Source organism: Sminthopsis crassicaudata, chromosome 4 (genome assembly GCF_048593235.1).
Source record: "Sminthopsis crassicaudata isolate SCR6 chromosome 4, ASM4859323v1, whole genome shotgun sequence".
Lineage (NCBI taxonomy): Eukaryota > Metazoa > Chordata > Mammalia > Dasyuromorphia > Dasyuridae > Sminthopsis > Sminthopsis crassicaudata.
This window is the reverse complement of record NC_133620.1, coordinates 220,943,275-220,957,520: the sequence shown is the minus strand read 5'-3', so window position 1 is coordinate 220,957,520 and position 14,246 is coordinate 220,943,275. Positions and strand designations below refer to the sequence as shown.

At 36.8% G+C, this 14,246-nt stretch overlaps 1 protein-coding gene across 4 annotated transcripts in view; it reads right to left on the bottom strand.

The window, feature by feature from the left end:
* Positions 1-14,246, bottom strand: part of BACH2 (BTB domain and CNC homolog 2) — a 425,828-nt gene that overhangs the window by 70,855 nt on the left and 340,727 nt on the right. Inside the window, exon 1 of one of the 4 annotated variants that reach the window (XM_074310292.1) lies at positions 1,099-10,430. The exons of the other annotated variants lie outside the window; for them this stretch is intronic. The gene's annotated coding sequence lies outside the window, so the exon portion shown is untranslated. Of the gene's footprint in view, positions 1-1,098; positions 10,431-14,246 lie in introns of those variants that run through there. 4 annotated transcript variants of the gene reach the window in all.

Below are 14,246 nucleotides of genomic sequence, written 5' to 3'. Positions count from 1 at the left end.
GGTGCAATAAGTGGTCAATTAGCACCCATGTAACTGGTGAGATAACAGACTATGAAAAAGACCAAATGTGGACTTAGCTGTTCCAGGACATTTCTACAGCTATTGTTTCTCCTCAATGTACATTTTAACATGGACTCAGCATGTGAGCTTGTGTACACATGGAACTGGTGTCCCAAGCCAGCAGCTGCTAGAATGGATTGTAGCATGTTTTCTCTGGGCCATTTAAAAACATTGTCAGCTGCACACACCCTAATCCAACCTGTATATCATAAAGTGGCAGTAGCAAACACCCTTGAGGCACTGCCCCTCCTGGTGGTGTTTAGGTCTGTACCTGCTCTATTTTTTGGCTTCTGAATTTCAACCAGGCAGAAGAAAAAGAGATGGTGATATTTCTGAGGCAGGTTAGTAGCTGGCACCATCTGCCTTTCCAGCCTTATTACATGTTGCTTCCCTTCATGCAGAGGATGGTAAGACCAAACCAGTCACCTTGCTATTCTTCATCTATGGTAACACCATCCCCTGGCTCCATGTCTTTGGCTGTCCCTTATGTTTATAGGGGATATATAAGTGGGGGGGGGAGGGTGGGGAGCACGAGTGAGGACTTTTTCTCTCTACCTCCACCCTGGAGAATCCTCGCTTCCTTCAAAGATTAGCTAAGGGCCACTGTCTAAATATAACTTTTCTTAATTGCAACTCCTCTCTCCTTTTCAAGTTGTCAGTGCCTTCCCCTAAAATTATTTTTGCAACTATTTATTTTGACATTTTCTCTTCTTGACAGATTATAAATTCCTTATAGATAGGAAATACTTATTTCACTTACATTTTTGTATTCCTGGTGCTTAGCATAGTATTTGGCACAGAGTAGATACCTAATAAATGCTTTGCTGACTAACTGATTGGGCAACCGATGTCTAATGAGTAATTCCTGTTCAAACTTTAGGCACCGTGTTGGGATGGGCCGCAGCAGCTCGGGACAAGATATTCCGGAATTAGCTGAGAGCTTCTCATTTTATTTGCTCCCCAACACAGAGATTAGATTTCTCCTGTGTGGCCCTGCCCAGGAGATAGCTGGGTTTAAATGCTGTTTTTGACACTTACTTGTGTGATAAGTGAGCCACTTTCCCGAGCCTTAGTTTCCACATCTCTAAAATGAGGCTCAAGGAGAATCACAGAACATCAATCCTGGAAGGAACATTAGAAATCACTAATTCATCTCTTTCACGGGCCCCCAAATCTAGAGCTAGAAGGGACGTCAAAGAACCCAAACAGACTCCATTTTCCCAACATCCTCAGGAGTCCCGCCTCATCACTTCTCCACTAGGAAGGTATATTTTAATCACCTTGGTGTGGGGCTTTAGAAAGCAGGACACAACATTGCCCAGTGTCATATGGCTAATTAATTGAAAGAAGAGCTTAATCAAGTCTCCTGACTCACATCCAGTGTTCTTTCTACTCTCCATTAGGATAGCTATTATTTTTGTTCATGTTTTACGTAGGATGAGGGGATTATATTATTTTGGGGGAATGCAGCAGATGTACTTGCAAATAGCAGTATGAGCTATCTACAAATAATTCAGGAATTTCAGCAAATCCTAAAATCTAGCAGTGCTTTTCTTATTGCTAACTTCTAGATTAACTCAAAATAGACTTCAACATAAAGTATAGCTTTTTTGTTCTTGCTTTATTTATTTATTTAGGAGGGTGTTATGGTGATAGATTTTGAAGGAGAGTTGATTTAAATAGAGTGCTTTGGTGTGCTGGTAGCACAATATATGCAACCAGTTTGAAAAATTCTGGAACTTAGAAGAGGATACAGAATAACTTGAAGGACATAACGAAGTCATTCATTCCTCCTTTTTATTTACTCACATGGTTTAAAAACAAATCTCTTTTTAAAAAAAACCCCCAAAACCTAAACCTTGAATTCAGAGAAAAGATCAACTAAGGAGTATGCTGGATGCTGGATCATAGCAATTTACTGCTTGCCTTTGGGTCATTCATTCCCCCTGTCTCTCAGGTCTTCAGACTTTGTTACTCAAATTAAGAGACAAAAGTGTAAGTCAAATGGACCTGGAAAGGTGGAAACTAGTATACACAAGCTCAGGAGAGCTCAAGAGTGTGGTATGGCAGCCATAATAAGCTAATGATATCTTAATCTGCAATGATAGAAGAAACATAGTGCTTGGAATAAGGGAAGTAAGCGATATTCCTACTACAGTTAGCCCTGCTCAGGATGAAGGAGGGAAGGAAGAAATTTAGAATTATGTAAAGCTACATTTGGATCCTTGTATTCAGTATGGGATGTAATATTTTGGGGAAAAATTTTTGCCAAACTGATACATGTCCAAAGAAGGATGAGGAGAAGTTTTGGTGAATTGGAAATGATGCTTTATAAAGATGAGTTAAAAGGACTGGAGATGTTGTCTGGAGAAATGAAGACTAGGGGTAATGTAGACCAAAGAGCATGATTTGAAGGGCTGTCCGAGGGAAAGGAAATTAGATTTCTCCTGCTTGGCCCTGTCCAGGAGATAGCTGGGTTTAAATGCTATTTTTGACATTTACTTGTGTAATGACAAGTAAGCTACTTCTCCTGAGCTTTAGTTTCCACATCTGTAAAATGAAAATAATAATAATAATACCTATGACTATTTATCTCTTAAGGGCTGTTGTGAGGATCAAATGAGAAAAAATATACAGATTATACAGGAGCAATAATAGAAAGTTGCAAAGAGACAGACTTTGCCTTGATGAAAATTGAAAATGGCTAATCACAAGAACTGTTCTGAAGTGGATGTGCTGCCTAAGGAAGTAGTGTGCTCCCCAGTATTGGAGGTTTAGATATCGAATGATCACTTGGAGATATATTGTGGAGAGAATTCTTATTTAGATGCAAGTTAGACTAGATTACCTCTCAAAACTCCAGCTTTAAGATTTCTTGAGTCCCAATATAAATCACTTACAAGTTATTTGAAAAGAATATTCTTTTCTATTCAACACAAAAATCTGCAAAATTGAACAAAACTACAATAGCATGAGAAATCGAGAAAGTAAAGGCATCCTTGACTTTGTTTCTTTGCCACATTTTAGGAAACAACAAAATAAAAATGTAGGAAATATCTCTAGCAAAGTCAGTGTTATAAACTACGTTTTTTAGGCAGACTAGGGGAGATTAATGAACAAGACACCTTTCTAATGGTGACCAAAAGGACAAATAGCCTTATTATGCTTATCATAATTTTGTTGTATAGGATACATTTCAACCTGTTAAAAGAGGAAGGCCCAAACATTTCTTCAGTACAAAAAGTTCTAGCAAAGCAAGTTCAAGAAGTCACTAACATCAACAAATATTTACTGAGAGCAAATTGTCTGAGACTCTCTGTCTCAATTACATTTCAAAAGGCTCAATCTCTTACCTCCAAAAGTGCCAAGAGACAAGCCACAAAAGCCTTTCTGTACTATGCTAAGAGGAAGAGGAAGACCTGAATAAAGAAGAAATGGAATTTTTAAGGCTGGGCTATATAGTAATCCAGTGAGAAGGGCAAGAAAGGATGATGTGAATGAATGGCTTCACACTTGCCAGGACCTGCTTTCAAGGAATGGGAGCATATGCCCAAAAAAGAGGAGACTGGGGCACAGTATGTGAAATGATGTCTGAAAAATAACAATTGGATTTTCAAGGGTCACTGCCAGAAACTATCTGGGGATTTCTGTTTCAGTTCAATCTAGCTAAATTTTATTGAAGTAGCATTATTAGTTTTTTGTGGTCTCTCACCCACAGAATTCTCTCTCCTCATTCCTCTTCCTCTCCCCCTTTGGAGATTAGCTCTTCCCATCTCTCCCAAACTAGAAATGGAGCAGCTGTTCATGGGCCAGAACTTTTTGCCAATGGGAAGTTCTAATCTGTAAATTCTAATCGGTTTTTTCCCCAACCTGGGCCGATTCCCTTGTCTTTAAGAAGCCTGATGGCCCCTCCCACGTGGCCACTCTCCTGAAGCCCTGACCTCACGTCACCTGTATCAACTTTAGAATTGTCAAATGGCCCCTTGGTGTGGTGCAGGGGAGAGAACATTAGATTTACAGTCTGGTGACCTGGGTTTGAATGCCATTTCTGTTCCTTACTACTTACTATATGACCTTGAATATAGAGTATTTCTTTCCTTATTTACTTACTTTCCCCTGGATTTCAGAATCTGTATCTGTAAAATGGGGGTAGGGTGGGTAGAGTCACACTACATAATTTCTGTATTCTCTTCCAGCTCTATGAATCTATAATTCCAGTCAATACTTCTGCTTCTTGCAAACAATTCCTTCTAATATTTCAGGATGAAAATTTAGACCTGCCTCAGCTCCACTGAAAAAAAGGAACAAAAAACCCTAAAGAATCCATTTCTCCAAACAAGTAAACAAAATAACCCTTAGGACTTGCGTCACCAGGAATAAAGGAAATCTGGATGGGTGAAAAATCTTAACAGTATTTTCTTCTTGCTTCCAAACAGAAGACACTGAATATTGTGAATTAACCATTTCATCCAGGTTGGCAGAATGTGACTTTTACAAAAATAGGCTTGTATACAATGGGGAATATTCCACCTCCTATGAGATAATTCTGATTATTCATCTAAATACCTTATAGAAACTTACAATGGAATTCTTCATAGATAATCAAAGACCTTTCTGAGAACACTAATCTAAGTCTATGCTGGGTTTATGGTAAGAGCTGTTTTAAGAAATCTAAAAGCTTTAAACTCAAGTATTTCAAGAGAACTGACTACAGGAGAGAATTATTTGGAAGGAAGATGGATGTGTTCCTGAAGATTACCAACGAAAAAGATTAGGGAAAGCTAAAAATCTGAATGAACATTTAATCACAGAGCAAAGAGCTAATTTTATTAAATTGTTTTAAAATATTGGTTTTCTTTTCTTTTTTTGATGGGGAGGTACAGATCTTTTTGTAACAGCTTTTTCTTCTACAAAGTATTTTGAAATCTCAATCACATCTGCGTCAGCTTGTCATTTTTTAGACATCAGTCAGGAGGGAGGAAAAGGATATCATCATTGAAAAAAACAAACAACGCAACAAATTCAGTCACATTACATGGGGAGGCCCAGGTTTGTAAAGAAGGCAAGAAAGCATCCTTTGCTTGCTGCGAACCCTAGAAGGAGCAAGAATTCAAAGTGGTCTCCCCCCAAAATAAAACAAAACCATTTCAGAATCTGCTTTCAACATTGTCTAATACTGAGGGAAGAAAAAGACTTCTCATGCTGCCAGTGGTTTGACAAAAATGAAAAAGTACTCACTCCTACTGAATTTCCTGGCAAATTCCTGAAGCAAAAGCTACCTGACACTCTTGTGCATTCCAGCAGGGTTCTGAAATTCACCCTAAGTTTGCATACAGTGATCTTTTGAATGCAAATAATATATTGCATGTGTTTGTATATAACATACATTAAAAAAACACAAGTATAATTTTCTCTAACTTGAATGCTTGCTATCTTCAAAAGGGGGAGAGAGGAGGAAAACTTTCCTTCTACTCTGCCCCCCTCACCCCTAATGCCTATACACATTTCCAGTACAGGGTGGGAATTTCCTTTTAAGTCCAATAACACATAGGGCCAGAGAGAATGAAAGTATTTGTGTTATTTCCTCAGAAAGTAATCATAGTTCTTAGCTAAATTAGAATGGATAAGACAGAAAAGCAAAAGCATTTATAGAATACAGTGTTTAAAATCAAATTCACCACTCAAAAAGTATTGCATAAATTTTAATTTCTAGATGGGAAAAGAAAACGAAGATTATTTCTCCTTTTTCTGACTTTGCATTACTTCTTAAACATCCTAGGTTTGTAAGGCATGTCTCTTCTTTTCAGCACCTCAGAGATTAAACCAATATACCATCTGGGCTGTCGATCTGTTTGTTGTCTTTCGTTCCTGACACATGACTAGCCCACCTCCTTTCCTAGTCATCTGTACATTTCCTCGATGAGGTCTTTTATGCCACTTTGTGAGAGCTGTCATTGGTAAATGATGCTGTCTGCTTATGCCCATCATGTATCTTTCCTTTGCTGTGTAATTTTAATTTTCATGATTGTAGTCTATGATTTACATATATTGATATTAAAGAGAGATGGGCTTAAAAGATGGGAGAACATGGAATATAGCGTTTATCTCTATTGAGGTGATTATTTTTTTCAATTTAACAAACAGAAGGGATTAGGAGGGACAAGTTAAATGTAATTGACTACAGGAAAATGAAAATTTTCTGTAGTACAAAACAATATAATTAAAAGAAAAAGAAAAACAATATTGAAAAAATATGTATGATAAATATGACAAATTAAAAATGTGTCATCTCAGAAATAGAAAAAATTCCACAAAACAAAAACAATATAATTAATATAAAAATAAAAATGCTATTGGAAAAGTATTTATAGTAAATATGATAAATTTAAAACTTGGCATCTCGAATATATGAGCAATTGTTAAATAGCTGCGGTAGTAATTATTGGTTCACAGTGGTTAAATGATGCAAGGATATAAACTGACAATTTACAAAAGGAAAAAAAAGATTAATTTTTAATAATATTTGAAAAACAAAAAGCTTATTAATAATCAGATGTGCAAATTAAAACCTTAATTAAATTAAAATCTTAAACTTTTGAAGTACCTCTTCATACACATAATCATAACCAGAAGCAAGGTACTTCAAGTGCTAGTGGAATGCCAAACTTGTAGAATATTTTTGGAGAGCAATGTGGTAGAAAATAGTAAAAGTTATATAAAATAAAAAGTTTTGTTTGATCTAATAATTCTAGTGCTGGCAACATACCCTGAAAGTGCTACAAAACCCCCAACAAATAATCTTTCTGTGCAAAATATTTTTGTGGTGGGGTTATATGTCAACACAAAAAAGGAAATAACCTAAATTAACAATAAGGGAATGGTTCAGCAAATTGTGGTGTATTAGTGTAATGGAATTCTATAATGTAGCAGTAAGGAGTTTGAGACTACTGAAAAATCCTAATCATTCAACGGACATAGCCCAGTCTCCTACTCAATTCTGGCCCCAGTCCATAGTTCCTCTCTAAGTGCTACTTTCTTTTTTCCAGAGTTAAGGTGATGGAATTATGCTTAGACTCATACAATTCTGAGACCATGGATAATCATCAATATCATTTTGATGCTCTCAATGTATGCAATAAAGCCATTCCCTTCTTTCTGAAATAAGCTCAAAACTTTCTATGAAAGAAATGCCTGGTGTATATTTCTACTTCAGGTTTCTGCTTAGTTGTTATTTCTCCTACCCATGTCTATAGAGTCCCAATATCCTGCTCCCAGAATCCCTCTGATTCTTACTACCTACCTAGTTGAAAATTTGTATCCTTTGCTACTTCTCCTTGCCTCTATAATCCACCAACTTTTAATTTTTTCTTACACTAAGCTAGCTCTCTTCAAAGGACACTGACTCTGTTGTACTCTCTCCCCACGGGATTCTTTTCACATCTTCTGAGGTACTGACTCAGGAAGAAGAGTGCATGTATTTCTTGTCTTTCATACCCACATCCACACTGTCTTTCTGCCATCTATATTCAAATCTATCACATTAATTGTAGTTGGAATCTTGTTTATTTTCCTCTCTAAACACACACATACACTAAAACGTTTATCAATCTCCTAACAAATTATGCTGAATCTTCACTCTTTCTCATCTGTTCACAGAGATGATCATACCTTTGATCTGACCATTACCACATTCCACTCCATAACCCAGCTTGGTCTATGAAATATTTTCCTCAATCTCTTCCTCTGCTTTACTGCTCCTCCTATTCTCTGTCCTTACCCTAACTACCAGTCCATTTGTCTCTCATTTTCCCAAACCCATTATTCTCTCTGGCCTCTCTTCCTTCTCTTTAAAATCCTTATATTATGGTTAAACTGGCATAACCAAATAATACGTGCTGCTGAATTCTCCTGCAGAAAGTCACGTAAGCAAGCAGAATGGTTTACAATTTGTGTTTAAATTTTGTTTACTATAAATTTTGACTGAACCATTGTGACTTTTATTCTTTTTTTGGCCCAATCACAATGTTATTTTATACCTTTCCCCCCCCCCCAAAAAAAAATTTCTTATACCACATCTCTTCCTATTCCCCTTCAAAGGACATCATCCCCTACTTTAATGAAAAAACAGAAACTACTGATCATGAGCTTCCTCATCTTTCCTATTCTACATCTCAAACTTCCTCATTATCTTACCTCTTTCTATCTGTTTTTGCTCTATCTACACTATGATGAGGAGGTAGTCGTTATTAAAACCAATCCTTCCATCTGTATTCTTGATCACAAAATCACCTATCTCTTCTAGGAGTTCTCTTCCTGATCACTTTCTGTTTTTTTACCTTTACTCTTCTTGTCTTATCCACTGACTTTCCCTACTACTGACTAATATGCCCAGGCTTTAACCAAACTTTAAAAAGCTTTCCTTGACTTTGTTATCATCTCAAACTATTATTCTAGGTCTTTTATGAGTTAACAATGTCATAATCTCATAAATTTAGAGGAGTAGGGGACTGAAGATACATGTCTACTTATTACATGAGGAAACTGAGGCACAAAGAGATTTTATGATTTGCCCAGAGTCACACGGTATCTGAGGTGGCATTTGAATTTATGTTTTCCTAATTCTAAGTCCAGCCTTTATCCAGCCCATCTCACCACTTATAAAATCACTTCTCTCATTCAGAGTCAACTCTTTAAAAAGATTTTTTCCTCAATAGTATTTTGTGTAAATATATGCAAATGATTAAGTTTCTGTAAGATTTTGTGTTCCAAATTTTTTCTCCCTTCCCCAAGACAGCAAGCGATCTGATACAAGTTAAACATATACAATTCTTCCATATTTCCATATTTGTCATGTTGTGCAAGAATAAGACAAAAAAGGGGAAAAACCATAAGAAAAAAGCAAACAAGTAACAACAACAACAAAAAAGGAGAAAATATGATGCTTTGATCCACATTCAGTCTCCATAGTTCTCTCTTTGGATTTGGATGGCATTTTCCATCCCAAATCTATTAGAATTGTTCTGGATCACCTCATTACTGAGAAAAGATAAATTTGTCAAACTTATCTTCATATAATCTTGTTACTATATACAATGTTTTCTTAGTTCTGCTCACTTCACTCAGAATCAGATTATGTCAGTCTTTCCAGGCTTTTCTGAAATCAGTCTACAGAACCAACCCTTAAGAAGGACGTCTACATACAGGTCTCCATTTCCTCTTCCAACTCACTTTTCAGTCTCTTGCAGACTGGCCATACCATTCTACTGAAAGCACTCTCTTTAAGGTTGGCCATCAGATCATCAACTACCAAATTCAATGGCCTTTTCTCAGTCCTCATTCTACTCAACCCCTCTATAGCTTTTTTTTTTTTTTTAATCTTTGACCACTCCTTACTCCCAAAGATCCTTTGCTTCTGTTATACTGTTTCTACCTTCCTAGTGTCTCTCATATTGTCATCTTCCAGTGCTCTGACCTTGGTCATTCCATTTTCCACCTCCATGCCCTTGAACAGTAGTTACCTGTGTGTAGAATTTGATAGTCAACAAACATTTTTAAAGCATTTATACTCTAGGCACTGTGCCAAATGCTGGCTGTATGCAGACAGAAAGAAAAAAATTGTTCACTGCTCTCAAGAAACTCACATACTGATAGGGGAGAAATCATGAAAACCCCTAAACAAACTACAACTGTACATACAAAATAGTGTAGTGCATCCATTCTTTGTGCATCTGAGCAGAGATACTAGAAGTCAGGGATGAAGGGTGGAGATCAGGAAGGACCTCCTCCTACATAAGTATTTGAATTGAGCCTTGAAGGAGTCCAGGGAAGTCAGGAGGTAGTGGTGAGGAAGGGGAGCATTCCAGGCATGGGACATAGCCAGTGAAAGAGCACAGTCAGGAGGATGGAGTGACATTTGCAAGTAACAGCAGCAAGAAGGGAGGCACTGCTAGACTGCAGAGTACATGAAAGGGGAACAGGGAAGAAAGAAAAGCCTGGAAATACAGGAAGGATGGTCTGACCTACTCTTTTGGAAATTCACTTTGACAACTGAGAGGAGGATGGATTGGAATGGGGAAGGAGAACAAGCAGAAGGCTACCACAATAGTCCAGACATGAGATGAAGAGGACCTGGACCAGGATGGCAGCTGCAGAGAAGGGTGTGAGAAACAATAAGGCTGGGTAACAAATAACTAGTAACAGACTGTATATGGGGAGTGAGTATGAATGAGGAGTCTGGGATGATACTGAGATTATGAGCATGGATGACTCGGGAGGTGGACAATGCCTTTGACAGTTAAGAGAGACATTGAGAAAAAGGTAAGGTTTTGGGAGAGATAATGAGTTCTGTAGTTTGAGTTGGGGATGTCTATGTGAACCATGATCCTAAATAGTGTATGTTTGATATATATATATATATATATATATATATATATATATATATATATATATATATATATATATATACATGTAAAAATTTCTCAGGTGAAAAGGGATCATTGAGTAGAAGAAGTTTAAGAAGCCCTGATTTATGGGATGTTCAAGTGATTTGAGACTGGAGCTTGGGAAAGAGAGTTGGTCTGGATGTGCAGATGTGGGAATCATCTGCACAGAAAGGATAACAGAACTCAAGGAGGCTGATTACCAAGTAGATAAAATAGTGAGAGAAGAGCCTTGGAGATTAGTGAGCATGATGTGAATAAGGATGCAGGAAAAGAAACTTAGAAGGAATGGTTAGACACGTAAGAAAACCAGGAGAGAACAGTGTCACGATAATTTAGAAGAAAGCATTCAAGAGAAAAGAGTAATCCCTGTCAAAGCCTACAGAAATGCCAAGGATGAGGATGAAAAAAAGGAATTTAGATTACCTCTTCCCTGTCCAAGTTGTTAGTATTATTTGCCCCTTGCAATTATTTTTATTTACTCTTGTATTTACTTTTCTAATTACTTGTCATGTTCCCTAATAAAATATAAATTATCTTTGTGTTCCACCCTATCCCTACCATCATCTCTAGGGACTTCAGTATTTATATTGATAGCTCACACCTTGTTTTCCCAGTTCAACAACTTCCTCAGTTCCCATGACTGCCATTTCCCATTCTCTCTCAGTCACCCACAGTGGTGTCACACCTAAGATCTCACCATCATATGAAACTACTCCACCTTTAAGTCATGAACTCTGAAATTCCCCTTTGTGATCACAATCTCTCATAATTCCACAAGCATACTCCTGAGCCTACTTTTTCACTCCTATTCTGACCTTGGGAGTTCAAGGCAAGTCTGCATGCATTAAATGTTGACTGCATGCCAGCCACTATCCTAAGCTCTAGAGACACTAAAAAAGGTGAAAAAAATTTTTGCTCTTAACCAAGCTCACACTTTAATTCAATTTTAATTTTCAGTTCTGAATTCTTCTCCTCTCTCTCCCCTCCTATCCCCAATGAGAAGGCAAGAAAAACAAAAATCATTAATATGTATATATACACATGTGTATAAATATATATATATGCATATATTTATACACACACATACCCAACAGTGAAAAAGAAAGAAGGAAAGAACAAAGAAAGAAAAAAAATCCCACACATTTGAATCCATACTCCAAGTATCAGTTTCCTATCTGGAAATGTATAACCTTCTAGAATTGTGATCAGTTATTGTATTGATTAGAGATCCTAAACCTTTCAACACTGTTTGTCCTTATAATATTATTGTTATTGCATAAATTGTTCTCTTGGTTCTGCTCACTTCTTTTTGTCTCAGTTTATATAAGTCTTCCCAGGATTTTTTGGAAACTATCTCCTTTGTAATTTCTTATAGCACAATAGTATTCCACTACATTGATATACCATAACTTGTTTAGCCATTTCCCAACTGATACCACAGAAATACATAAATATTTTTGTATATACAAGTTCTTTCTCCTTTTCTTTGGTCTTTTTTATAGCAGTATCAATGGATCAAAGGTCATGCATGATTTAATAGCTTTGGGGGCATAGTTCCAAATTACTTTTCAGAATGGTTGGATCAATTCACAGTGAGAAGGTCACATTCAAATAGAGTAGACAACATGCAAATAAAACAGGTACATGCAAGATAGGTTCAGAAGAGATGGAAGCCAATATCAGAGGAGTAGTCACCAGCTGCTAGGGGGTTTGAAAAAGGCCTCTTGCTGAGGATCAGATTAGAGGGGAGTCCCGAAGAAAGCCAGAGAAGCTAAGAGGCAGAAGTGAGCAAGGGACATTTTATGTGTCAGGAACAGGAAGTAGAAGAGTATTGCTGGATCTTAAACCATGTGAAGTGAAGTGTAGAAAGGCTTTAAATTTACAAAGATTCCAGGTTACATAAAGAGCTTTAAATGCCAAACAGAAATCCTCAAGTTAACAGTTTGTTAGTTTATCAAGTAAAGACTGTGGGGTGTGGTGAGGTGGGGTGACATGTCCAAATAGAAATTATTATCTTCCCCCCATCCCAACCACTTAAACCAACCCATCCCTTCCTCATTTCCAAACTCTCCTATTTCTATCAGAGGCACCAATATCCTTCTAATTTCCTAGGAATTGCTCTCTTACTCTTCCATTTCTAATCTGTTGACAAATCTTTGCTGAATTGAATATTAAACTTCTTGAAGGTGGTGATTGAATTTTATTGCTTTTTATATTCCCCTTTTCACATAGTACAGGGACTTGTAAATAGGAAGTGATTTAAAAAATTTTTATTGACTGGACAAGAAAGGACATTAAGGGTCTAGTTCATATCTATCTTTTAAGAGGTTTATATTGAAACTATCCAGTTGAGATAATGATTTGTTCTATTTTTAAAGGTACTTGGAAGAGGGAATTCCATAGCTTTCTTTGCTATCCTATTTTAAGGTTCATCAAATTATTTTTTTTTGTTTTTTTGTTTCAAAATTCTTCCTACTTCAAATCCCTTTATGCTTTAGCTGAAAGTCTATTTCTTCTTGTTTTTGTCCTCAGGGAAGTAAGAGAATGGTTAGTCAACATCTTCTCTTGCAGCCCATAAATAGTGGCGTTTGAAGCTTTTGACATAAATTTCAAACTCCTCAGCAAGAGCAGCTTGAATATTTCATGGATTTAACTCATCAGTATATTCCTAAACTAGACATTTGCCCATTATCACCCTAGAAACTGCAGCTTTCTAAAAACACGTGCAATTTCTATCTTGACTTGCACTTTCCTTCATTTTCTTCTCTTTTGCTTTCTCTCATTTCTTGGGCAGTATGCAGATTTATATCTTTCTATTTGTAGATCATAATTCACCTGGGTGATTCACAATTCAACAGAATTCAAAACTCAACACATTAAGTACAGTTAGGAGGCAGAGAATAAAAAGACAAAAATAAAATAGCCCCAGCCTTTAAGAAGCTTATCTTCAGCTAGCAGAAAGGACACAGATAAACAAATATAACATATGCAAGAGAAAAAAATTTGGGATGGGTGGAACACTAAAGAATGGGACTTATCTTGTAGATGACCTTTTGAGTTGAACCTTAAGGGGCTCTAAGGACTTTAAGAGGTGGACTTGAAGGTAGAAAGCATTCATGGCATGAGGACTTTTGTCCTAGAGGCAACTGGGAGCCACTGAATCTTTCTGAGCAGGGAAATGACAGGGTTATATTTTTGCTGTAGAAACATCAATTCTTCAGCTTTATGGAAAATAAACAGGAAAGTAGAGAGGTGGATTCAGGGAGGTCAGTTAGAGGGCTGTTTACAATAGTGCATAGAGGAGGTTAATAGGGTCTAAACTAGGGGGTTTATAGGGAGAAGGATAGAAACTTCTGTTTCTTTGGACAAACATCCAAAGCATAAGAAGTATTCTTATAACCTCTTTTAGACTAAAAGAAGTTTTAGTCTAAAAACTAAATGACTAGAAGGAAAAAATATCAACAACCAAAACTGGGTTTACTTACTTAGGGATATAAGTTGGAGATAAAAAAAGGAAGAATGACTTACAAATGATAAAGAGTTCCCATAACTGAATGTGCATCTTTAAATAATCACAGTCTGCTACTAACTTCCATCAGCTTTTTACACTTTATCTCAGGCTAATATTCTTGAGTTCCCTGTCCTTTTCCAGTAGAGGATAGCAAAAGATCCTGGTTCCAACTAAAGCAAGGCTTCAGAAAAAGTCTCTATGATTTATCTTCTTACAATAATATATAATTATAT